General features: G+C 48.6%; 1 protein-coding gene and 1 long non-coding RNA gene across 5 annotated transcripts in view; one reads left to right on the top strand and one right to left on the bottom strand.

The window, feature by feature from the left end:
- Positions 1-19,456, bottom strand: part of LOC139056070 (uncharacterized) — a 61,192-nt gene extending 41,736 nt beyond the window's left edge. The window contains exon 1 of the long non-coding RNA XR_011512117.1: positions 18,732-19,456. This is a non-coding gene — a long non-coding RNA (uncharacterized lncRNA). The remainder of the gene's footprint in view (positions 1-18,731) is intronic.
- LOC139056069 (protein ABHD15-like) overlaps positions 1-23,849 on the top strand; it is a 280,561-nt gene that overhangs the window by 209,064 nt on the left and 47,648 nt on the right. The window lies entirely within an intron of this gene.

Raw genomic sequence — 23,849 nt, 5'->3', positions numbered from 1 at the left:
GCGGGTGCGCACTGAAGACGCATACACGTAAGGGTAATCTTGTCCATACAAAATTAATATTGTCCCAAAACGTTATTGCGCAAACACATTTCGTACTGACTGCTTGTCTCACAGCTTCTAAAGGCGATCGTCTAGACCAGCCTCACTTAAAAAGTTCAAAGTGATTTTATGGCACGTTGGTCACAGTGAACACTCCTCCACGCGCCCAAAAGATACCAGGCTTTCGGTTAGGCTAACAACTCTAGCTTATACAACAATCAGCATCTCTCTCTCTCTCTCTCTCTCTCTCTCTCTCTCTATCGCTCTCTCTCTCGCTCTCTCTTGCACGCCATGTGCGTTGTAGGCGTCCACGGACCTAAGCCATTCATCGTGCAAGACGAAGGAGCGCACGTGGCCCCGTAAAACGCCCAAAGTCGGCAACGCGCGCGTGCGTGACTTCCTTCGTCCGTCTGCGTTTTTTCGTCGCGAGACGAGCCCGACCATCTGGCGAGCGTGCCGAAAGCTCCTAACCAGAGCTGGAACCAATTCCACCGAGACCGCGTCCGACTGCACACAAGCGCCCTGTATACGTCCCCGTTTTGGCTGCGCAGCCGCAGGCTTTTGCCGCGGAGACAAACGTTTACCGGGCGCTCCCAATCTTTCGCGAGACGCGTCCCAGCACATTTCCGGTTCTTTCTCGCAGCCTGCACCCGTTTGGGGCAAAACCTGCCTTGTCGGGCGAGAAGCCGATGGACGACGACGCGCTAACGGGCCCGGCGCGGTCTAGTTTGTTTCTCGACGACCCGTTGATTAACGACGACGCTCCGCGGCGGCGTGATTTATGGTCGACCGCGAACCCGCCTGTAGGCGGAGCACGCAATGCGCTTTGCAGCGCACTGTCGCGCCTGCAAAGCGGGTAAGTGGGCAGTGCAGTCAGGGCCGAGGCAACACAGGGAACCGCAGGTTTCTCGCTCCATATTTGTTTGTTTGCTTGCTTGCTTGCTTGCTTGCTTGCTTGCTTGCTTGTTTGCTTCTTTCTTTCTTTCTTTCTTTCTTTCTTTCTTTCTTTCTTTCTTTCTTTCTTTCTTTCTTGGTTTTACCACATCGTTTCAAGCTTTTCTCGCCACAAAAAAAAAAGCTTTTGTAAGGGAAACAGTACCCGAAGATATGTGACATCAGAAAGGAAACGTGGTAAATTCCGCAGGTTTACTTTTTTTTTCTTGTGTGCAGAGCGGTTTTAAGAAAATCAAAACAGATTACAGTGGCCTTTGTAGGTTCAGCACCGAACGGTTTGAAAGGGAACACGGATGGCGGCGGCGAATTTAACGTGACACTGGGACGCAGATTATCTGTATTTCGCTGTGGCGCCAGTTGTCAGGAGGACGTGTTTCTTTGCTGATGCTATACTTATAAAAATGAACGAGTCACTCAATCAGCTTTGCTTTCACGTAAGCAAAAGAAACACTGTATATCATTTCTTTTCATAAAACTGAACCCCAGAGCTCGCGAACGAGTTGGGAGGGGGGCTCACATATTATAAACGTATCTTTATTCGTTTATCTGTAGTGGAACACGATGGGTACACACAGACAAGGCGGCGCACACTTCAGTGTCATTTTTCAAAGGACTCAGGGGCCCGCTATCACAGGGATATAAGCGGTACGCGTCATCGCGCTTTTCTGGTATGTTGTCACAAGTATTGTCAAACATGTGAACCGCTTACAAGCCTTCATTCATTCTTTGCCTCAGGTGGGAATACCATGTTAATCTTTTTCGTCACTTTATTTTTTATTATCGTTGTTTCTTTCTAACATTATCCTTTCTTTCCATGACGTTTGTCTATTCGGGCTTTCATCTCCAGCATCTCCTTCCTCACGCAGAGTATCATGTAGCCGGCTAAACACGGCCCGGCAAGGATCTAATCTAATCTGCTTTCTAATAACAAGCCTTCTCTTTCTTTCTTTCGCTCTCTCTTTTTGCTCACGCACAGTGTCATGTAGGCGGCTAAATACGGCCCGGCAAGGATCTCTGCTTTCTAATAACAAGCCTTCTCTTTCTTTCTTTCTTTCTTTCTTTCTTTCTTTCTTTCTTTCTTTCTTTCTTTCTTTCTTTCTTTCTCTCTCTCTCTCTCTCTCTCACTATTTGTATCTTATTATGCCTGTCCCGATAACATTCCCTCGCTCGAAACACTCAGCAGAAAAAGAAAAGAAAATTGGAGGACCCTTAAGCTTCGCCTGTGGAACGCGATAGCATTCAAGGATCCCCGAGTGCTTCTCACGCTTCCCGGCAACTGCAGCTTATGTAAGCGTAATGTTTACCGGGAAAAGCTGGCGGTGAACGCTATGCACGAAGGCGAGCTTTGTGGTTATTTTTCTTTGTTGGTGTGCAAGGAATCGAGGGGGCCGCGCCGCTCCTACTAAGACAGACCTCCAACGGCAGCGGGAAAACGCTATCGCGTTAAAAGAATGTTTGTGTTTGAGTTATCGCGTAACAGAATGATGTTTTCTCGCATATTCAAATTACAGTCCGACGCTATGATGTCCGTAAGTTGTGTGTAAGTCGTACTTTACGATTTTTTCTGATGCTTTCTACTTCGAGAAATTCAGTTTGTTCGTTGCGCTACGCGGAGGGCTTGCATGGTTGGGTATGCGTGATTGGGTATAATTATTCCAGAAACGATGGTCGGCGCCGGACGCCGACGCCGGATTTTCTGCGACCCGGTGGCCGTAACGCTATCGCGTTAAAACCCCCGGCGAGATTCGAATTCCACGGCTATCCAACGTGCAAGCTGTTGTGTCGTCGTCATTGCGTCATAAACGCCGCGATGATGACGTGACGGTGGGTCATTGCTGTTCATCGGCGCTCTGTCGTCTTCATATGGCCGTTGACGCTGCCTTTGTCGCCTTTGTGGGCGCCGTCGTGTTCTCGGAGTCATTGTCGTCATCGTCATTGGGCAAGCCCTAACGCCGTTTCCTTTCGATGGTCCTCACAAAAGATTATGTTTAGTTCGTTTGCGGATGGACCAACACGATTATGATTGCCAGAACGCGCCCGCATACTTTTTACGCCATACATTCCCAGCGAATCAGTTGTTACTTAAGCCCGCAGCTGCTAGCGGTTGACACGGCGTCGTGACCGACGTGCATCGTAATTGTTCGTTAGTGCTTGCGTCATTTATTAACTGCAGAAACCGCCTCGGTTGCACTATCACCAAACGCATCCATAATAATTAAGTCCCCTATTTCGTAGTTACTTGTGTGCTTCTGTGCACGAAACGACGTTTCGTTAACAAATTAACTGGAACGCCAATGCATTTCTCCGCAAAGCTCGGGAATTTACATCTCGAAACTGGTGTCGTCCTGAGAATTCGTTCCAAGTGGATCCGCCTTGCTAACTCCACGGCAATAATTTGCAAAATGCAATATAGGTCATAATGCAATTAGTTAAAAGGCTAATTAGTGAATCTTTATTAATTAATCGATTTCGCATATCAATTTTTTGTGGAAGCGTTGTCCGCCGCTGTCTCGTTATCACCCCATCACTATCATGATTCGCGTGCGTTCGAATGCTGTCCAGTGAGGAAACGCCGTTACGATGGAGAGGTTCCGTGAACGCGGACATTGGTTTGCTACCCTACGAGTGCGGGAAGACGATGGGGGAATGAAAGGTAAGGGAAACAGATAAGAAAGGAGCCGTGCCGCCCCTGCCATATTTTAAAAAGAATAAGCGCCGGATAATCAGTCAGACAGATAACCTCGTCGACTTTACTAAGGTGGCCAGACGCTTTAAACCCCGCTTCATATATGCGCGTCTGGAGCTGACAAGCTAGCGTTGTGAACGCACCGTGGCGCGACCTGGTGGTGGTCAACGAATTTGGCTGTGTAGTACGGAAAATACGCCGTCCCGTAGAGTAACATGGATCTCGCTCGTTTCGCACTTTATTTTGAGTTCTGTGCGTAGTTCCCGAACTCGAAAAGTGTTCGACACGCACGTAGGGCGTTGTGTGCTGCTGAATGCCGCACAGGTCATGGAATGCGGGCGCCTTCTGTACAGAGCAGGCTGAAAGCTGGCGGACCCGGCGAGTTGGTCGCATACCCTACGCCGAGACTACGCCGAGAAGCGCGCGGTCCCCAAGCATCGTCACTTCCGTTATTGATGCGTGGTGAATTGTCATGAGGGTCGCGGGCCTTACAGGTTGGAATTTTCAACACACTGTGCGACGACTTTGTGGTGAGCGTCAAAGGTGGCTGGGTAGCATAGAAGTCGCAGCTACCCAAGTTACACTGTCAGCGGGCTCATAGTATACAGCCGGTTTCGCTTGCCTTGTATGTGCGTTCAAGGTTCATTTCTTGCTTTTATTGCGAAAGTAATACTGCTCGCACTTTCGGCCCATCGGTGGTCGTGGCGCCTCCTTACACAGCTGCGCGTCACGTGACCGCGTGACGTCACGCCAGACCGAGAGACGGGGCCCCAGCTCGCGGCATCGATGGTGGAGGCAACGCCTCCTATAATATACAATGCCTGGAACGTGAACCGCAAACGCGCTGCCCTTCCCTCGCCTGTACTCTCCTCCTTTTGGTACGGTGGCGAGCGCCTCTTGCGGCCAGCCCTTGTAAACACGCCGGTGGCGCGGCTACCGGGAGCCAACCGGGAGCGACGTCGGCAGCCAAGTGGCTGGCGCGTCGTGAGCTTTCGGCGGCGGCGGCAGTGGTTGCCATGGGGACCGGTACGGTGGCGCGCGCCGTCCTGCGGCGCATGGTCGCAAAACTCGGCAGAGAGCTCCCTATGGAAAAGAGAGCGACGTTCCAGGCATAAAGCTATAGGAGGCGTTGGTGGAGGCGAAGCCTTGCGCGCCGCTGCGGCGGCGCTACCGAGAGAGGGCGCTCTCTGGTGTGACGTCACGCTAGGAGGATAAATGGGGCTACAGCTCGGCTCCTCGCAGTGGTCGGCGCGCTGCCTTGCGCTATGTCGGATGATGTATATCCATAAGTTTAACAAAGGGCAACCATGTCCACACTATCAGCCGAACCAAGGCGCAGCCAAGGGCATTGCTTTCACAACCTTCCAGGCTTAACCAAGCTAAGCCTTCAGCCCTTTTTTTTTGGTGTTCAGCTATCGGAAAACGCACCTGCGTTCGCTGAGAATAGCCTGTGGATAATTTCGTCGACAGTGCGCCACATTTTAGCTTAACTATGAAAACTGCAGTCGTCTGTAAAGGTGCATGCGGATGATTTGTTGTATTGCAATAACAATTATATGGACACTCCAGGCGTATTTCTGCCGTCGGCGTCGCCGTAAGGTTCCGTATGAGTGAAAATTTGTGAGTGTGAGCCGGCGAACGCGGTTCGATCTCGCGTGCGCGAGCGAGGAACGCGGCCCGGAAGCGTGCCCTCTCCTGTGGCGAGCAAGGCAGAGGGGTGAGGCGAGGAAGGAGGGGCGTTCTTTTCCGGCGGCTGCTACGTTGCCTCGATGTCCTCGCCCACCCTCCTCGCCTGCTGCTCCGCACAGAGTGGAGAAAACCGCGGCGTCTACTACGGCGTTCGCCACACGAATCGCGGACGCCGTAGTAGACGCCTCTGGCGGACGCCGTAAGGACGCGTTGCCGGCGCTCGTGTGTCTTGAAAGCGGTCTGCGACGTGGCGAAAGTACGCGCCCGAGCGGGACTCATCTTAAAAGCGATCTGCGATGTTTGCAGAGTACGCGTAGTGCGGGTAGTTTCGTATGCGCTGTGCTTTTGACGTTTCGTACGCGTTGAAGCGACAGATGCACGGAGGTCGATTGACTCGCGGCTGCTGCCGCAATTCCTAACTCCAGCATTTTCACAGACAGTTTCCGCTGTCATCAAGCCTTGTGTGTTCATGTTTGCCTCTGCACGCGTGACACCGTTAGTTAAATTAATTAAAACAGGTTGAAGGGCTAGTTGGTTTGAATCCATGATAGAATGTGTAAGCGCGACTGAACAAGGACGTATAAAGAAGCAGACACACAAAGTCTCCGTGTGTGTTTCTTTCTACTTCCTCGCTCAATCACGCTTACATATTCTGTCATTCTTAATTTAGTTAGTGAGCGAACGGTTACAAGTTTATACGGCCATAAAACTACTATTCTTCCTTCGATCAGCTATCTACTAATTTGCTATCACAATCGGCGCTTCGCCTTTCAGGCAAAACTGCGCATTTTTATTAGAAAACTGCCGCGCACAGGAATTTACAGGATCTAAAGGAATTTTTGATCGCAAAGTGGCTCCCCTAATTAAGCCAGAGTTCCCATAGAGCGGTAGAAACTGTTTCAGAACGCGTTGCTGATAAAACAAGTGAAAGAAGCCGGATCAACTAACGTGGCACCGAGACTCGGTAGTAAGAAAGGGAACTGTACATAAAAGGTGGTGTTCAAACCAGCCATTGTCCCGTTATATGTTACTGTAAACAAATTAATAACAACAAATGAAATTGTTGCTGCAGCGTCATTCTTTCTCCGAGAAAAAGAGGAAAGAACTACTGCGCGTAAGCGCGAAGGCGACAGACAGTCTGTCACAGTATTTACTGATTGTCATATATCTGGAAATGCGCTCTCGCGGCATAAGCATGCATGTGGCCGGCAGTACCAGCTTGAGCAGAGTCGGTCGAGCTGAGTCACGGTGCTAACGCCAGCAGATAATTAGGTTACTTTAATTAGTACAATAATTCATTGTTATTGGCCCACGGTTCTGAGTGGGCGCACGTGATTGAGCGAATAGACACATGTTGCAGAAGTATGTCGCTGCAGACTATAGCATCGCGTGACTTGAGCAGCACACGCATTGAAAGCGGCCATGCACCGAAACGGCGTCTGAGACTTCTCGTGCGCAGTGCGCGCATTCGGCACAGCGATTTGCTTCCTTGGCGACGGAAGGCATATGCTACAAAGACCCCCCCCCCCCCCCCCCCATGCAGGAAATTCTCTAAAATTCCCACCGCAGCGCAGCTGAGACGAGTAGATATACTGCGACACCGTGCATTCGCCAGCAGGGCACCACGTTTCGTACTACCCGAAACCTAAAAGTGCCGCATAGAGGGCTCTGCTGACCGGTGTTTCCGCAGTGCCGCCTGGACAGGCCATCAGGCCCCTTGGCTTGAGGCTTGGAACCTTCAGCTCAGGGTGCAGATGGCTGTCTAGTTTACTGAGGGCTGTGGACATTTGGGCCTATTGGTTTCGTCATCATGCAGACTTTTTCCAGAGCATGTATCCCAGGTGCATGACCATCAGAACACTTGCAACACATTGCAGCACACGCATTGGTACAGTTTCTTAAAAAATCGGAAATATCTAAAGGTTAATAAATGTTATTGTTGCAACTTTGATGACGACGCTGTATTTGTCATTTGTCAAAGTGGTTCTTTCTTTCTTTACGTTTTCATATATATAGGTGTCCCGCGTATTCGTTCATATTATCGTGTTCCTCTGGTTATTCTGCGTGTATTTTTGTGCGCTCTGTTTTCCACCAACGAGGGGCCACTGGGTGTACCTTAACATGAACACTCGAACGCTTGTGAACTGCCCTAAAAGAATTGTTATTGTGGTGTGTATGTGAACGCTAGAACTATTTGGCGTTTCTCCTTTTTTTTTGAGCTCCTCTTTGAATTAAGACAATAGGTGTAGCTGGCGCAGTCTAACAGGCGCCACCAACTCCTCGCATGCAGTTGTTAATAATAACAAAGAAAATCTTGCCGGCGTAACGCAACTAGTACATAAGCACAGATGCGTGTTCAAGAGTTCAAGAGGTCTTTATTTGCATATTAATAAGGTTACAAATGGGGATTATACATACATACAGAGGGAGGTCCGATAGTCAACAGACTGTACAGGGGACCTCGCATTACAAGTGAGTAGGATATATAAATACAAAGCACCTATATAAAAACACAAAAGACACCATATTAAGTTAGTCACTTGCTTACGCTGTAAAACATTTAACGACACAAAGCACTTATTAATAAAATGATAACGATCACATTGTTATATTGAGTGCAAAAATTTACGAAGGTTTGACTTGAATGTGTAAAAATGAGAGGATATCTTAATATGACACGGTAATGAGTTCCAAAGTAGTGTGGCTGAAAAATTAGCAGTAAATTTACCATAATTAGTTCTAGGTTTTGGTAGTAAATAGCTGTTGGTAGAAGCGAAACGGGTAGACGTGGAATATGGATACTGGCTGGTAGTAATTATAGGGAATGGGAGCTTTCCGTTAACAGATTTATAAACAAGTAGTCCAAGTGAGTATTTATTTAATTTCTGTAACGATAAAATGCTGTTAGATCTGAGCAATGGAGATGCTTCCGATGTGTAGCTGCTACGTGTAATGATGCGAATTGCTTGATTTTGTGTATGCTGTAGTGGAGATAAATGTGTGGGATACGTGTTTCCCCATGATTATATGCAATAATTAATATGCGTGTGAATAAAAGCGTAGTAGAGGGAGGTGAGTGTCTTCATTTTAAAGAAATTGCGAACTTTAATTAATATTCTAATTCCATATGCTGCGTATTGCATTGCATGCATATTCCAGTGTGTGTGTCTTGTTCTTCCTCTGTGTCCATGTAGCTATAGTTACTCTACATCAAAAAGAACTTCACGAAGAAGACCGCCTCTCTCTGCCTGTGAAGTGAAAAACAGTCACTGATGAGATGTCAAATCAAGTCATTGCAGACACATGATTCACAAGGCGGAGCTGTCATCCATGTCCATTACGCAGAGGAAGAGACATAAGGAAGGAAAGGCAGGGACGTTAACTAGACTTTGTCCAGTTTGCTACCCTTCACGTGGCGAGATAGATAGATAGATAGATAGATAGATAGATAGATAGATAGATAGATAGATAGATAGATAGATAGATAGATAGATAGATAGATAGATAGATAGATAGATAGATAGATAGATAGATAGATAGATAGATAGATAGATAGATAGATAGATAGATAGATAGATAGATAGATAGATAGATAGATAGATAGATAGATAGATAGATAGATAGATAGATAGATAGATAGATAGATAGATAGATAGATAGATAGATAGATAGATAGATAGATAGATAGATAGATAGATAGATAGATAGATAGATAGATAGATAGATAGATAGATAGATAGATAGATAGATCGTGTCTGCAGCCGGCCACTGAGGTCTGTCGGCTTCTGGCAAGAATTGGCGCTGAGAATTGGCGTTTGTGGACGCCACGCCATGCTGCCACAGGCAACCGGTGCAGGAAAGCCTGTTCTTCCTTAAGCACGTCGGAAATAAAGTGCAGGGTTGTTAACTGTCAAGGAAACACAGATGGAGATAAGGAGAGTGTATGTGCAAAAATAACCCAGAAAGTTCCGCCGTCGCAATGGCGGCTGTCGCAAACGCAAAGTTTTGTATATCTTGTTGACTCAGGGCTGGACAGGCGTCGTCGAGATCACAGACGAGAAGAGCTTACGAAATAAAACGCGGTCTCGGCCAAACTAACTTCTAGCATTACAACACCAATCGACTTCAATATACGTCGACAAGACTTTCGAATATTACGTCAAAAGATTTCTCAGCTAGGTCCTGCAATTTTATTAAATATAAGTCAGTTTGATTCCAGCCAAAAAAAGGAAGTGTGAAACTGCGTTGCCCTTGCAATTTTCTGTCAAAGCGAAATATCGTTGTTTCTAATCACGGGAAACTAAATAAAGCACGTGACCAACGATGCGGAAAATATCGAGCCACCTATTACACAGACATATTTACAATACAGTCACAACACCTGCACAGAAACCCGCCTCTCTTAGTGGCTATGGCGTTGTGATATTGAGCTTCAGGTGACAGTTTCGATCCCGACCGCGGCAGCTCTTTTCCGATGGCGTCGAAATGCAAAAACGCTCGTGCATACGTAGATTTAGGTGCAGGTTAATTAACACTAGGTGGTCAAAAGTATTCCGGAGTCCCCTCACCACGGCGTGCCTCATAATAAGATTGGGATTTCGACCCGTAATGCCCCAGATTTCATTTTAGCCTTTTTTATACGAATACGAACAGAGTGTGTTATCTTGGTTTATGGCAAGGGTTAAGCGCAAACTTCTAACTGCAACACCCTAGTTATGTGCATCACAGCTGGTCACAGCCCATTTAACTCCACGTGACACACAGGGGAAAGTTGCAATCACGAAGTAGGTTAAAGGAGAAACATTGAAAGAGCAGATGAAAAGTTGAATTAAAAAGAAACGGTGTTCGGGTGGCGCAGGAAATATCGCGGACCCTGCCTCCTTTTATGATATCCGTGTTCTTTTCTATCGTACCACGCAACGCTTTTCCGCGCAAGCTTTTCATCACCAAAAGATTGCTTCAAAGTAAAATAGCTCAGTTTATTGGTTGGCGAATGCTTCGACGAAATTGAGGAAGATGCGGACGTGAGCGCGAGGGTCGTTACGTTCAGCCGATAAAGGCACCGGAATTGCGTGAAAATGTTGGCAATAGCCTGTGAGGCTTTTTATTTATCTCGCAAGAATACTACAGCAACGCAGCAAAGCGCGAGCAGAATGTCAGTTCAGTTTTAACACAACGAGAACGTGCTTCAAGGAAAGGCCGCACTTTAGCAAGAATGCTGCACTAAGGCGAGACATTTACAGCAGCTGTTGCTGAGGGGAACATCTCCAGTTCTCTGGAAACCTTCCAAGTGCGGTGACGTCCGGCACCTTCCGCAGTGTCACTGCAGGGCGGGCCGATGACGGGCCGACTTTTGTGTCAGACTGGCAGCGAGGAAGCATCTGCGAAGCCTTACGCGGATCCTCGGTCTACGCAGTCGGCGGCTGCATGCACCGAGGCATGACTATTTGGACGGTTTGCGCTTCATCTGTGTGTTTTTTTTTTATTTGCGCTGTCTCGTGTAACAATCTGTGGACGCTGTCTCTCTATAGGCTAACCCCCGTGTTCACAAACGCACCTCGACTTGACCCTCCACTCGAAATTCTCCTTGAGGGCGGCTTTTCATGTCACAGATCGCTCTCCACTTGAAACGCGCCCTGAGTGAAAGAAAGCTCGAGAATTTCGAAGTACGTACCCCCGCAGCTACCTTCAATCACTCCTCAAGAATCACAGGGCGGCATCCCGTCGGTAGTGGGACGTTTCAGCCACATACGCTAAATGACTGGCGAATGGTTGCCCAATACAGAGGCAGAAATGTTTTGTATCTTTGTCTGCGTGCGTGTGTTTAGGTGTGCGTGTTTGTGTGTGTGTGCATGCAGGCGCGTGACTGCCTCGCATCCGTCATGGCGCAACTTCCCTGCACGAAACGCTGTCATCAAAGCTCCGAGCCACGCATGAATTGCGCTCCACGTTCAGTCGTCGCATGGTAACGGCGAGCTTATATCTTCGCGCTGAACGCTTCGGAGCGCACGATGGGGCCAGGTCGTGGTGATATGCGCTTTGTGTTGCACAACCTATCGGGTTTACGTGTAGAGGAGCGTTTGCAAAAGACACAACCACCGCGAGCGCAATGGAATTGAGGAAAACGAGGTACATAGACGCATGAAAGCACCTGCTGAAACCGGAAGAGTGGGGTAACGCGACCGACAATTAGCGCTGACGAAATATGTTGCGTACAGTGTCAGCAAAGCCAGCGTCGTCCTGTGCGGAGTCGGGCACAAATACAACAAAACGTTTACATATAAATATAGAATACATAAAATGAACACTGTTATATTAGTTGAAATGCCCATGGAAAAGAATAGAGTAAGCTGAGATTTCTATAGATTATGTACCGGTGTCGAAAGGCTATACAGACCGTGTTGTTGCACATTGGTCGTTTCCTTGCCTGACTAATCCCTTGGCGACTGGTTTAGTTAGCTGTTTGATAAATTAGATGACAAATTTATTTCAAATTTGGAATAAATAGAGAGAGAGAGATTACAGAGGAATGCAGGGAGGTTAACCAGAGGTAGTTCCGGTTGGCTACCCTGCACGGGGGCAAGGGTTAAGGGGGATAAAAAGAGAAAGAGAGTGGAAGGGGGAGATAGAGAGAAAGCGAGACGACCACTAACAAAGCGTATGCACTATAGAGCGGTAGTGGGCGGCATTTTTAAAGTCTATCGTTAAGCCCCGTAGACCTCAGGAACCTTAATAACAAGGCATTCAACGCGGATGTTCTTTCAGAGCACTGACCTAAAGCTGTCAGTTCTAATAGTGGACGATTGTCCAACTGGTCCAGTACTCTGCACACCATTTGTCTCTGGGCACTATATCGCGGGCAGACACAGATAGTGTGTGTAAGCGTCCCTTCGCTGTTGCATGTGTCGCACGTGGGGTGGTTGGCCATTCCAATAAGGAAAGCGCATATGAGTTCGTAAAGGCAACGCCTAGCCACAGACCGTAAAGCATCGTCTGTTCACGTCGTGGTCACCCAGGCGGGAGGTGCATACGTATGTCTGGAGACAATGAACACAAACGACACATGGTGTAAGCGGTCGAGTCCCACAGGGGCAAAGTATATGTATACAATCACGGGGCATCAATCGCAGCCCAGCCGCAGCGTCTGTTCGCGAAAGCGGAATGAAGACTCGTTGACCACTTTCATGTGCAGATCGGGCGGCTTCGTCGGCGTTGTCATTCCCACTGATGTTACAATGTCCTGGAAGCCATTGAAAGATTATGTTGTGTACCTTGTCATGGCCGTGATATGTGTCATGGTGCATATGGGTCGAAATTCTGAGGCAAGTTGTTCATTGGGTCTGTGGCGCATTGGGCCTTGTATGCACTGAAGGGCGGCTTTCGAGTCACTAAAGACAATCCATTGTTGCAGTGGCTCCTGCTTAATGAAATCAAGTGCAGCACGGAGTGCCGCGAGCTCTGCAACCGTCGATGTGGTCACACATGAAGTTTTTAATTTGATTTCGAATAAGTAAAGTAAGAGTGCGTAATTGAGGACATTCTTGTGGAGCATAGTTGAATACAAAAAACAAGCGGAGAGGCAGAAATTGTCAACAAGGGGAAAATAAGTTTTAGTGAAAGCAAAGCAAGCGCCAAACTTTCACAGGTATGTTCAGCCTTGGACCAGAAGATCTGTCCAAGTGATGTAGGATACAACGTGAATATACCGCAGAATTTTGCGCTGGAAATGTGTTGCGTTAGTCTGAGCACCGCGAGCTTATTATGGGCCAGTACGCAATAGCTGAATATTTGTGTCTCTTTCAGAGGAAAATTGCGAGACGATGCTGAAAATACAGATACTGAAGATGCTGCAGGACGTTAAACTGAAGCGATGATTTCACGTATATCACAAGTTAATCGAGCCGTCTCAGACTCCTAGCTTGACCAAGTATAGCGCGCTTCACCGGAGGAATTAACAGAGCCGATATATCGTCACAGGGTGTGCAGTGACGGTGAAGAACGACAAAAAATATGCAATGAGTGGGAGCTAAGAATCTAACTCTTTATTGACGAGCTTGTTCCCGGTAATGCATGTAACACTGAGTTGAGCACAGTCGTTGGTCGTCCAACCTGAACTCCCAGGTCAAGTGCGCGTCCGTTATTTATATATTCATCAGCGTACAGGTGCGGACAAATGTAAACTGCAACACGGCCGCTCTGGCCGAGCTGCATTCCACTGCCCTTTATATCACTGTTCAATAATTTACACCCTTTTTCACACTTTCAGGGTGTAAATTATTTAGCCGTCGGATCGCACATGCACCCAGGCCGGCGCTTTTCCCGGCTTTAGCTCTTTCTTTTACCGCGGATTGGAGCGTCGTTCGCAGCTTCTGAAGCTGAACGCTCACCGGTGTGATGTCGCTGATATCGTAGCTCCACTTACCCTTTCACTTGCCTTATGTGTCACGAGGGCGGGTCTAGCGCGACGCCAACTACAGAAACCACAGAGCACAGAGAAAGAAATACAAGAGCGCGGACACTCCCATAGAGCCCAGCAGCCCAATTGACTGCAGCGCTCTGTGGTGTGTGTCTCTTCTGTGTGTATCGTCAAACTGTTGCGCATTCCAACCTCCAACAAGCCGCCGGCGTTAATACCTGAACCACGCTTCCGGTTTCAGTATTCTGCGCGCGTTTTGAATGCTAGCTGGTACGCGTCACTCCGGCTGCGCCTCATTTTTTTTTTTTTTTGCGAAATCGCTTATTTAGTACAATTGATTGCGAACGACCTTTACAAGCCTGCATCGAATAAAGACGCGAGACGCCTTGTGAAATGACGAAATGTTTATTTTACTCTATATAAGTGCTCGTTGCGGGCTTTGTGTGCGTTGATCCAACGTTGTGGCACAAGGTAAGCAGTAGTAGTTCTCGTACGAAGATCCACCGGACGGCGACAGCTGAAACAATTATATTACAAGCACGTGTCATTTTGGTATTAACACGCAAGGATAATGCGTGTAGAGGCGAAGCGTGCGAAAGTGGTGAATGGATGGCATTGCAAACAACATCAGTTCGCTTTTACGTACACGACGTAGAAAATGCCCGACTCATCCCGAACAATACCGTACATACCGCGAAAACATTCTATTTCCATGCATTCCCCTCTTCCTGGTCCTTATTTTCTGCAACTTTAATAGCACGAATACACGGGCTGCTGCGCGTTTCCAGAACTTGGCTACAACCGACGCGATAGTACGCTACGAATACACAGAGGTAGCCACAACACCAGACCATGCTGGACGCTCGCAGAATTCATTCTACTGCCACTCGATACAAATGCGTGGGTGCAAAGCCAGTCTCCAGTCGTTCACAAGACAGAATTTTCGAGTTACAAGTTCCTGCTATTTGAGCTCCTTGACGTTATCTTTTGCACGTTCTGCCGGCGCAAGCAACAGGCTCCCGTGTTATCACTCTTGGCAATTGCTCGTCGCGTTTTTGACAAGCGTGAGTACCGAAAGAAGGCTTAAATTGTTACGGGGCCATAAAATTTGTAACAAGCTTGTCGCAGCAAGATTCAGTACGCGCCAAACTGTCACCACGGCCAAGCTGCTCTTCGCTGCGTCACGACAGACGCGGCGAGCGGGCCTCATAAGTACAAAAAAAAGTACCTAAAATAATTTTCAACAATTTGGGGCGTTAGAGAAAGCGCCATGAACTTGTCGGTGCATTAAAGCGCGAAACGTAACTGTGCACCATGGCCGAACTGCTTTCCGCTAACCCCTTCACAGCGCCAGGCGCGCCCACTGTGCTTTTAAAGTACCCCAAAAAGTAACGAAATTAGTTACAGTAATGTAGGGGGTTAGAGAAAGCGCCAGAACCTGTCCCACTAATATTCAGTGCACGCGATAACTGCGTCACAGCACCCTGTGCGACCAGCGTGCCCAAAAGCTACCGAAACAAGTGAAAATAACATTGGGGCTCATAAAAGGCGTCGCAAACATCTCCCAATACGAGTCAATTATTCAAACTAACTGCGCCTCGACGGCCACGCTGTTTTTCGTTAACTGCGTCACAAGTCTAGCCTAGGTGCCGTGCCGTAAGCCTAATTGCTTGAAATGCGTCGCAGACTGTCGAACAAAGTTTTTCGCCTTGCCGTATAGTCCAATAGTGCAGCGGTGCCATGTCGAAGTTGAGAAGGAACGCAAGAATTCGCCAGGAGCCCACCAAACCAAGCTAAATCTAAAAATAGAAAAAACAGGCAGGCGGGTGACCGAACAGGCCAACGCTCAGATGCGCGGCCGGTCTCTCTCGCTTCGGCCGCGCGGAATGACGCATGCATCTGGCTCATCATTCGCCGATTAGCCTGTCGCTAGGCAACAGAAGTAAGCCGCAAAGTTTAATTTAATTTATACGCAGATATTTTTACTTTTGCCGGGAAAGAATTAAAATATAATACTACAGTTCCTGTTAATGTCATTTCGCATTCTTTCTCTATTTTTTTCGATGCTCGCGGCAGCAAACCGTCGGCGTTATTACTGCAGCGTGACGTATTTGCTGTTGCCACTTTTCATCGAGTGTCCCCTCTTGTTATATTTCTTTCTCTATGCGCACAGTTTCGCGCAGTTACTATAGGACAACATTAATGAGGGAAAATAAGACATCCACCCGTTCGTAGAAATTGCTACGAACGGGTGGATGTCTGATTTTCCCTCATTAATTACTTCTCTCCACCTTGCGGGTTTCCGCAGAACTATTACGTCATAGGACAGCATGTACTACAGAAACACGCTATCAGCGCTGTCGTGCCACTGCGAGTGTTCAGTCACACAAACGGCGAACAACGCTCCGATCCACGAATACAGAAACATTGCGGCAGGTGGGAAGTGGCTACGAGCGCCGGCCTGCGCGCATGCGTGATCCAATCTCTGTAGCTTCCTCCCCCCCCCCCCCACCTCCCGAGGCTGCTAGAGGGCACTGGGGTGAAGTTCAGACAGAGCTCCAGTGTTCCAATTACTTTATACATTCCAGAGTAATCGCTGGTGCTAGCGTACTGTCGAGAATGTATACAACACTATTAGCGACGCGCTCGTGATCTTATCGGACACGCCTACTTTGCTGTAGTATCGGCGACGGCGTCAAAAAAAATTTTAAACACTGTACGGCCGTCTTGGCGCCGGGCGAGAACTCGATAACAGTAATCATCCAGTCAAAACGAAGACCGGCTATTAAGTAAAGCGTGGTGATATAAACGGCATATAGGCTGGAGGCACTGCGGTTTTCTCCCGTTGTTGCGGGAGTAAGAAGCTAGGAAAAAAATAAGCGCGGACAAAATATAGAGCGTGCACAAAAAAAAAGGGGGGGGGGGGGAGGAGAAATAGCGAACGCAGGCGAACAAGTTCTGTGACAGGACGGCGTATCCGCACTTCGAAACCTAGTCGACGAGTGTCAGCCTTGTCGTATCGGCGTTAGTTATCCGGTTAGCAAGTAATAGCACGACAATAATGACTGTGTGCCTTCATCTCCGTATATACGCTGTACTTTCTCGAAAGCACGGCCATGCGAATCAAAGGCTATGGGTGGCGATGAACGTTTCTTACTTATTTATTTATTTATTTATTTATTTATTTATTTATTTATTTATTTATTTATTTATTTATGCCATGTATAAGCACGCGCGACAGAGAGCTGCCGGAAGAATTAATGGAATAAACAAATTTAACACGCATAGAGAGAGATAAAAAAGATGTGCAGAAGGACAGGCAAATTACGCTATGGTAGTTCTGCATGGATGGCGACTCTGCATGGGAGGAAAAGGTAAGGGAATAGAAAGAGAGGTGAGGGGGAGAGAGCACGCACAAAGAAGCAACGCAACCAAGTGCAGCACAAGTCAAATGTAATAGGAAATGCCAGTCCTGCGCAATAATGCCTAATCACAGCATTATAATGTTACTATACTGCTGGCGTAATGCTGTTTCAGTTTAGCAACTATTCTTTCTTTGTAACCTTTGACAGGAGGTCCCCGCGCAGCCTAGTGCACTCAGACCCCATTTCGTATATTTATCTGCGGGTTGCCTTCTGCGATGAAGTAATAAAATTGAAACAAATACTGCCAACTACTGCGTCGTTGCATGGCTTCTCCACAAACAATAAATTGTTCAACGATCAAAAGGCGGTTACGTGAGTAGATGCGAAAGAACGTACTGGCAATGAAACACTTCACAAGCGTACTTACAGCAGTCACCGTAGTCTGTCGTCCTACTTCCGGCTGGTCTGCGAAGAGAAGGAACGAAACAGCCGATTTGTCGGCCCCTATCGCACTTTGTGTCGGACTGCATCTGCCTTTCTAAATGGCGCCGCACCAAACTAGTGACGTGTGTACGCGATGGGTGACCTTTATGCAAAGCCTGACTGCGAGCGTGTACAGAAAGGCGCTATTTTCTCGCGCGCGCCACTGGGAATACTTACACGCGCGTCAATAATGCTCTAGCTATCATTGTGGCTAAAACACGCAGTAACGCTTATTAAGCACTCATTTTCGTTGTTGTTGTTGTTCTTGTCGTCGGTGTTATGGTCGTCATTATTGCTGTTGTTGTTGTGGCGGTGGTGGTTGTTTAAGTGATTAGAACACAAAAAAAATACGTCACCGAAGAACTGGCTATCCCATCCATCAAAAACAAAAGGAGAGAGAGAGGGAGAGAGAGAGATAGAGAAAGAGAGAGAGGGGGTACCTAAGCAATTCTTATGTGTAAATGCGAGAGCATTACGTCTCGCCGAGTTTGACGCCGAGTTACGTCGCCGAGTTGAGTGTTTGCGGCGAAATGTGCGGCTGCGTTATGTTTCCGAGCGTCATGTTGCTGCTTATGAGCTCGCGACAGCGACAGACGATAAACCGGCCATATTGCGATCTCTCGGTTGAGTTTGGCTTAGAACAGGCGTCACACTCCGCATATAAATCTCGGCCGAGAGATTGCAATATGGCCGGTTTGTCGTCAGGTGCGCGAAGTACGCAGCGCGGCAACGAAGCAATTCGTCGAAGCGCTTGTAGACAATCGCTGGGGAAGTGCTTGCAACGTTTGCAATAGAACTTATTGTGCGCAACAAACAGGGACGAATAATAGAAGAAACACAAGGACGAGCGCTCGTCCTTGTGTTTCTTCTATTCTTCGTCCCTGTTTGTTGCGCACAATAAGTTTTAAGATGAATTTGTTCCAACTAGGCCGACTCGCAGGTTTGCAATAGACCGTGGCTTACAACGGACCGTCGCGCGCTCCGAAAAAAAAAAAAAAAAGCAGTCAACGTTGCAAACACTTCCCAACGGATTCTCTTCAAATGTTCCGCCGTCGAATTGCTTCGTCGCCGCGCTGCGCAAGTACGTGGCGTTCCTCACCTCGCAGAGTTGCCGCTGCTGTTGTCGCCCCGGCTCCGCTTTCCGCTTCCTCCGATGCAGGCCACGCTCGCTGCACCGCTGTGTTCGTGTCGCTCGTCTACTCGTCGGGGATTTGAAGTGGGAGTGCACGTTGCTTCTCTTCAGCCCCTGCAGCTCCGGTTTTCATTTTTTATTTTTTTTATTTACTTTTTTTTGCCACTCGCTCTGCCTTTCGCGTTGTCGGGGGCTCGGCGGTGAACGTTGTTTCGCTGCAGCAGCTCGCTTGGCACGTTTGGCGATGGTCTCGTATACTTCGTCGGCAGTGAAAGCTGGCGCCTCCGGCCACGATTCGCTGTCTCGCCCGATGACGTAGACGCGAGCGATTCACCTTCGGACGACGGAGATATTGCACAGCGCCGACACTGGCGCCACTCCTGTCATGCGCCATAGGGCGAATCGCCCGCCAAGCAGAGCCCCAACCACATGCTGCACAGCCTCGACAGTATTTATCACTGTCGCACGTTGTAACGGTGGCGCACGGCATCGGCGGCGCACTGGTTAGCGCGCTCGGCTACGCAGCGGCAGCCGTGGCGGTGGGGCAGAAGATCGAATTTTCACCGTGGCCGCTTTTTATATGTTTAGTCAGACGAAGATGACGTAAAATGTGTGTCGCTTTTTCTGCCAAGGCTTTATGATGATTGCGGAGCCGCGCAATGAGCCATGTTTAATGCTCTCGAATTAGTGAACTCCAGCTACTAATCAATTAAACAATCCATAAAAGCAGAAAGTAAGAAAAGCGGAGGAATAGGGAATCACTTATAGCTAAGGCATGGCCCGCGCTATACAACGTGCATAAGCAGAGCGACCTGCATCGCCAACGCGTGCGTGCCTTTGCCTATGCGTGATTCATCTTATACTCGCGCGGTTCCCATACAATGAGGTGTCTCTTTATGACACTAAACAATTTTTCTTTATTTTTTTTTCGTCCGCAATTTGTTCGCACAATCTCCAGCGATTCGTTGCTCTCGAGGCTCACTCGATTTCGAGATATCTTCGTGTTTGCTAACCGTGGGCGTGCTCTCCCATAGAATCGCTCACCAACAGGCGGAGGCGCTTCAGGATCCCGCGTTTTCTATTCGAAGGCTGTATTTCGAAAGCGCCTGTTTCCCGACTTCTCCAGTGGAACACCGTGTGCACACATCCTACAATCACAATGCGAATGTCCTACGCAATCCGCGAACAACTATCACTCTGCGCGCCACTATTTGTTTAGCAGTATCGAAGAGCAAAGCGCGCACTGAAGTTTTCGTTCTAACGCTCTTGTTTGCGCCGTATTGTTTGCCTAAGTGCGGAAGTGTCAACACAGCCACATGCTTGCGCCGCCGGCGTTCGTGGACGACTGCGATTAACGCTTCACCGACCGCGATGGCTCTACTGTCCCCTTTTCAAAACTATACCATCTTCGTGTAGCCAACCAGAACTACCTCTAGTTATAACCTCCCTGTCGTTCTGTGCATCCTTTATCTACCTCAACATCTTCGTCAGATATTGTAATCTTGAGTATATTATGCGCCACTCTGGGTGTACGCTTTGTGACCGAGTCATTTTCGACAATTGTCGACTTAACAGTTGGCTCGTTTTCTTGCCAGGCCGCCGTTCACCGAAGTCTGAACGTACACACCTGTCCCCACTTTTGTGCCATCCAGGGTGTCCCAACTATAATGCACCAAGACTTAAAGGAAAAATATCAATGGCTTTACTCGAAGAAAACTTAGCGCGTATTGCTTTCAGTACAGAGGAGTAGCCGTCAGTGACTTTTTTTCATTACTGAGTGTTAATTATGTAATTGTACTTAATTATCGAACTCAGAAGTCCACTCCTAATTATCAAAGTGTCAATGAGGCATTGGTAGGCACTAACAAATGACATCTAACTGCGTTATTTACAGCGACGTACTAATTGCGTACTGATATTTTTCGACTGGTAAAGAAACGCCACGGAATATGAAAAATACCACTTGGCTGCGCTCCCACCCGCATCGTAAAGCAGCGCCCTCAAATAAGCCGATTGAAAGCAACTGCACTGCCTGTCGCAAACCCGAAGAGACAGCGCATCACCTTGATAATGGTACGGAAGGAGCCCCAACAGCAGGTTTCGCGGCTTCGCGGCGATCCCTTCCTCTCATTTATGCATCACACTTATTATTCGTCTCTCAAGGCCGACTGATCACATTGATAATAAAAGACCCTTGATAACGCGGCCAAGGCGCTGTTCTGACCACGGAAGACACGCGAATGGATGGATGGATGGATGGATGGATACAACTTTCTTGTACGTCCGGCAAGGTTTAACGCGACCCGGGCTCAGGTCTCCCATGGAGGAACGTCAAGGCCCTGCCTCAACGCCGCCTCACGGGCTTGCTGGACTGCCCACGTCTGGATTCCGAGGTCTGAGCTGCACAGAGCGGCGGCCCACCTCGACGACAGGGTCTCCGGAGTAACTGCCATCCCTCCTATAACTACATTGCACTCCCACAGCATGTGTTTGAGTGTTGCTGGTCCTTCCTGGCACAATTTGCACGTGTCGTCCTGATGCTTATCTGGGAAGATGCGTTTGAGACGGAATGGATTAGGGAACGTGTTTGTCTGGAGTTGTCGCCAGGCGACGGCCTGCCTCCTGTTCAATTTGGGACTCGGCGGGGGGTATATCCTTCTGGCGTTCAAATATGCACTGGTGATGTCGTTGTATCTTGTGAGCCTGTCCCGTTCTGCTCGAGAAGCGTTCGCTATCGTGCGAGAGGCGTTTCCCTGTTCGGCGCGGCGGGTCATGTCTCGCGCCGTCCGGTGCGCCGTCTCGTTTAGGTTCGGGAGCGCGTCGCCTTCCGTGGTGACGTGCGCATAAGGAAACGTTCAAGATAGCCCTGGGCCTACCGGAATCGACGAGCACCGAGCTCCTGACTCAGCTGGGCATATACAACACCATAGAAGAAATAGCCGAAGCACAACGCATCTCGCAGCTCGAACGCCTGTCGACCACCACGACGGGAAGACACGCGAAAAGCAATGAAATAGGCATAGATTGTTTGAAAATCATGGCTTTGCTCGCCGCGCATCGAAAGAGTGCGCGTGCAGCTATATTTCCCGCCAGAAACTTGCTTCGGACCAAACTCAAATTAAAGCGACGGTTTTATTTTTCCTTCAAGTGTACAGGTGCTGCAAAAGTAGGTTCGTGGAAAAAACTGAAAGCGAATAAACCGACCGGTAAGCGAACCACCTGTAGAGAAAAGGCAAAAGTGATGCGTTCAAGAAAGTAAATGCCAAACTGGCAATCGGCACGTCTGCAAAAAAAAAAAGAGGAGGAAAAAACGAAAAAAAAGTGAAAAATGTCAGATTTCAGTATGCCCTTATTATCTGTGAGTTCGTAAGCGCCGTTTAACAACGCCGTTGAACAGCTAGCATGACGATTTGAGGCCATAAACATCCGTGCGCAGGCTTGAGTTAAAGATGTATAGTCCTCCGCCACTGTTGCTTGAAGCTTCCGGTTTGTCTCAGCTAGGTCTTCGCAATCTCTTATGATCGTCGGTGCGTTTGGTCTACCGCCACACTTTCATGGCTGATATATCTTTGTAGCCTTCCTCGTATTGGCATTTGCGCAGATTTCATGGCAGGGATCGTGTTTTCCTTCTGCTCATTGGAGAAAGACATAGCTACTGGGACGAAGGAGAACGCACCTTATACTTTTGCACTGACGTTGTCAATACGCTTTTGTGGTGATATGTTTTGTTTCAAAAGAAAAAAAAACCATCCGTGCACTTTATATGCGATATAAGAAAACAACTATCACAGCCTGTCTCCAACCAACACGGGCCGTGGTAGATAAAGCACTGGCTCGATCACGATGTTTCAGAACGCAGCTTTTAGGCTCCCACTCCTGAGGCGGGCTTCGGTGTAACCGAGCGAACGAGCGCATCGAAAGATGAAATCGAACGTGGAGCGCAGCGGCGAGATGAAAGGCGCGACTAGGAAAGCGGAGAGGAAAGTGCAACGATATGGTGAGGACGTAAGCGGAGAGGGACAGGCGAAAGGGCGAGGAGGAAAGCGGCGTGCCGGTGGCGACTAGGTATGCGGCCAGCGCGGTAACAAAGCGCTGGCGTGGGCTTCGGACTAAAACCCCTTAAACTTCGTAAAGTAGTGACACTCTCCTCCTCCGCCTTCATTCCTCGTTTCTCCCCTCTTTCACGCACCCTCTTCGGCCGTGGCGCCGCCTACACTGCTCGAGCGTAGCAACAGCGCCAACATGCGCTCTTCGCCACTCCGTATATAGACGCTTCTCGAGCAAAAATGGCGCTGATGCACGGCGCGAGGGCCCACGTGATGCTATTAGGCCAATAGCGACGCGGCGTCGGCCTCGGCCAGAGCGCGCGAGGAGGAGGCGGCATTCTTCAAAGCGTAACAGTACTTTACGAAGTTTAGGGGTTTTACTTCGGACCCACTGCGCACGGGATATTTCGCCTGCGGCACCCGCAGAGCTAGAGAATGCGTTCCGCGTGAGCCCTCGCGTTCCCGTGTTCACACTTTCTTTCTGAACCATGAGTGACGCAACCGGTAGAAATGCTTCGTCTGCCGCTGCTACTAAACGAGCTGCCCGAGCAGAGGCTCAGCGGCGCCAGCGAGAGCGCCTTGTCCTTCAGAATGAAATTCTTTGCCACGATATGTCGTGAATTCAAAACGTTTAAGTAGCTGCAGTCGAAATTTGCATTAGACGGTATCGTGGTTGAATTTTTTATTTATATATTTCCTTTATTTCGTTTATCTCACAGACAGCCTGTTCGAGGGCGCTGCTTTCTGATGCGGGTGGGAACGCAGTAAAGTGGAATTGTTGACATTTCGAGGGTTTGTTTATCTGTAGGAAAAAAAATTAATGCGCAGTTAACCTGCACCGACGGTACTGAAACCGCCGCCGTTCGCGAGCGTCCATGACCGCTGTCGTTATACCAGCGTGCAGGAAGCCTCGAGCTCGCTGCTTCCAAGACGCCGCCCCGGCTACGGGGGCGGCCGGGGACCTTCTCCGTCGGCGTCGCCGCCTATGCGGTTCTCAAAAGTGCGGAGCTGGAAGACCAGCTCTGGGCCGTCTGGCAAG

This window comes from Dermacentor albipictus, chromosome 2 (genome assembly GCF_038994185.2).
Source record: "Dermacentor albipictus isolate Rhodes 1998 colony chromosome 2, USDA_Dalb.pri_finalv2, whole genome shotgun sequence".
Lineage (NCBI taxonomy): Eukaryota > Metazoa > Arthropoda > Arachnida > Ixodida > Ixodidae > Dermacentor > Dermacentor albipictus.
This window is presented reverse-complemented; position numbering and strand designations above follow the sequence as displayed.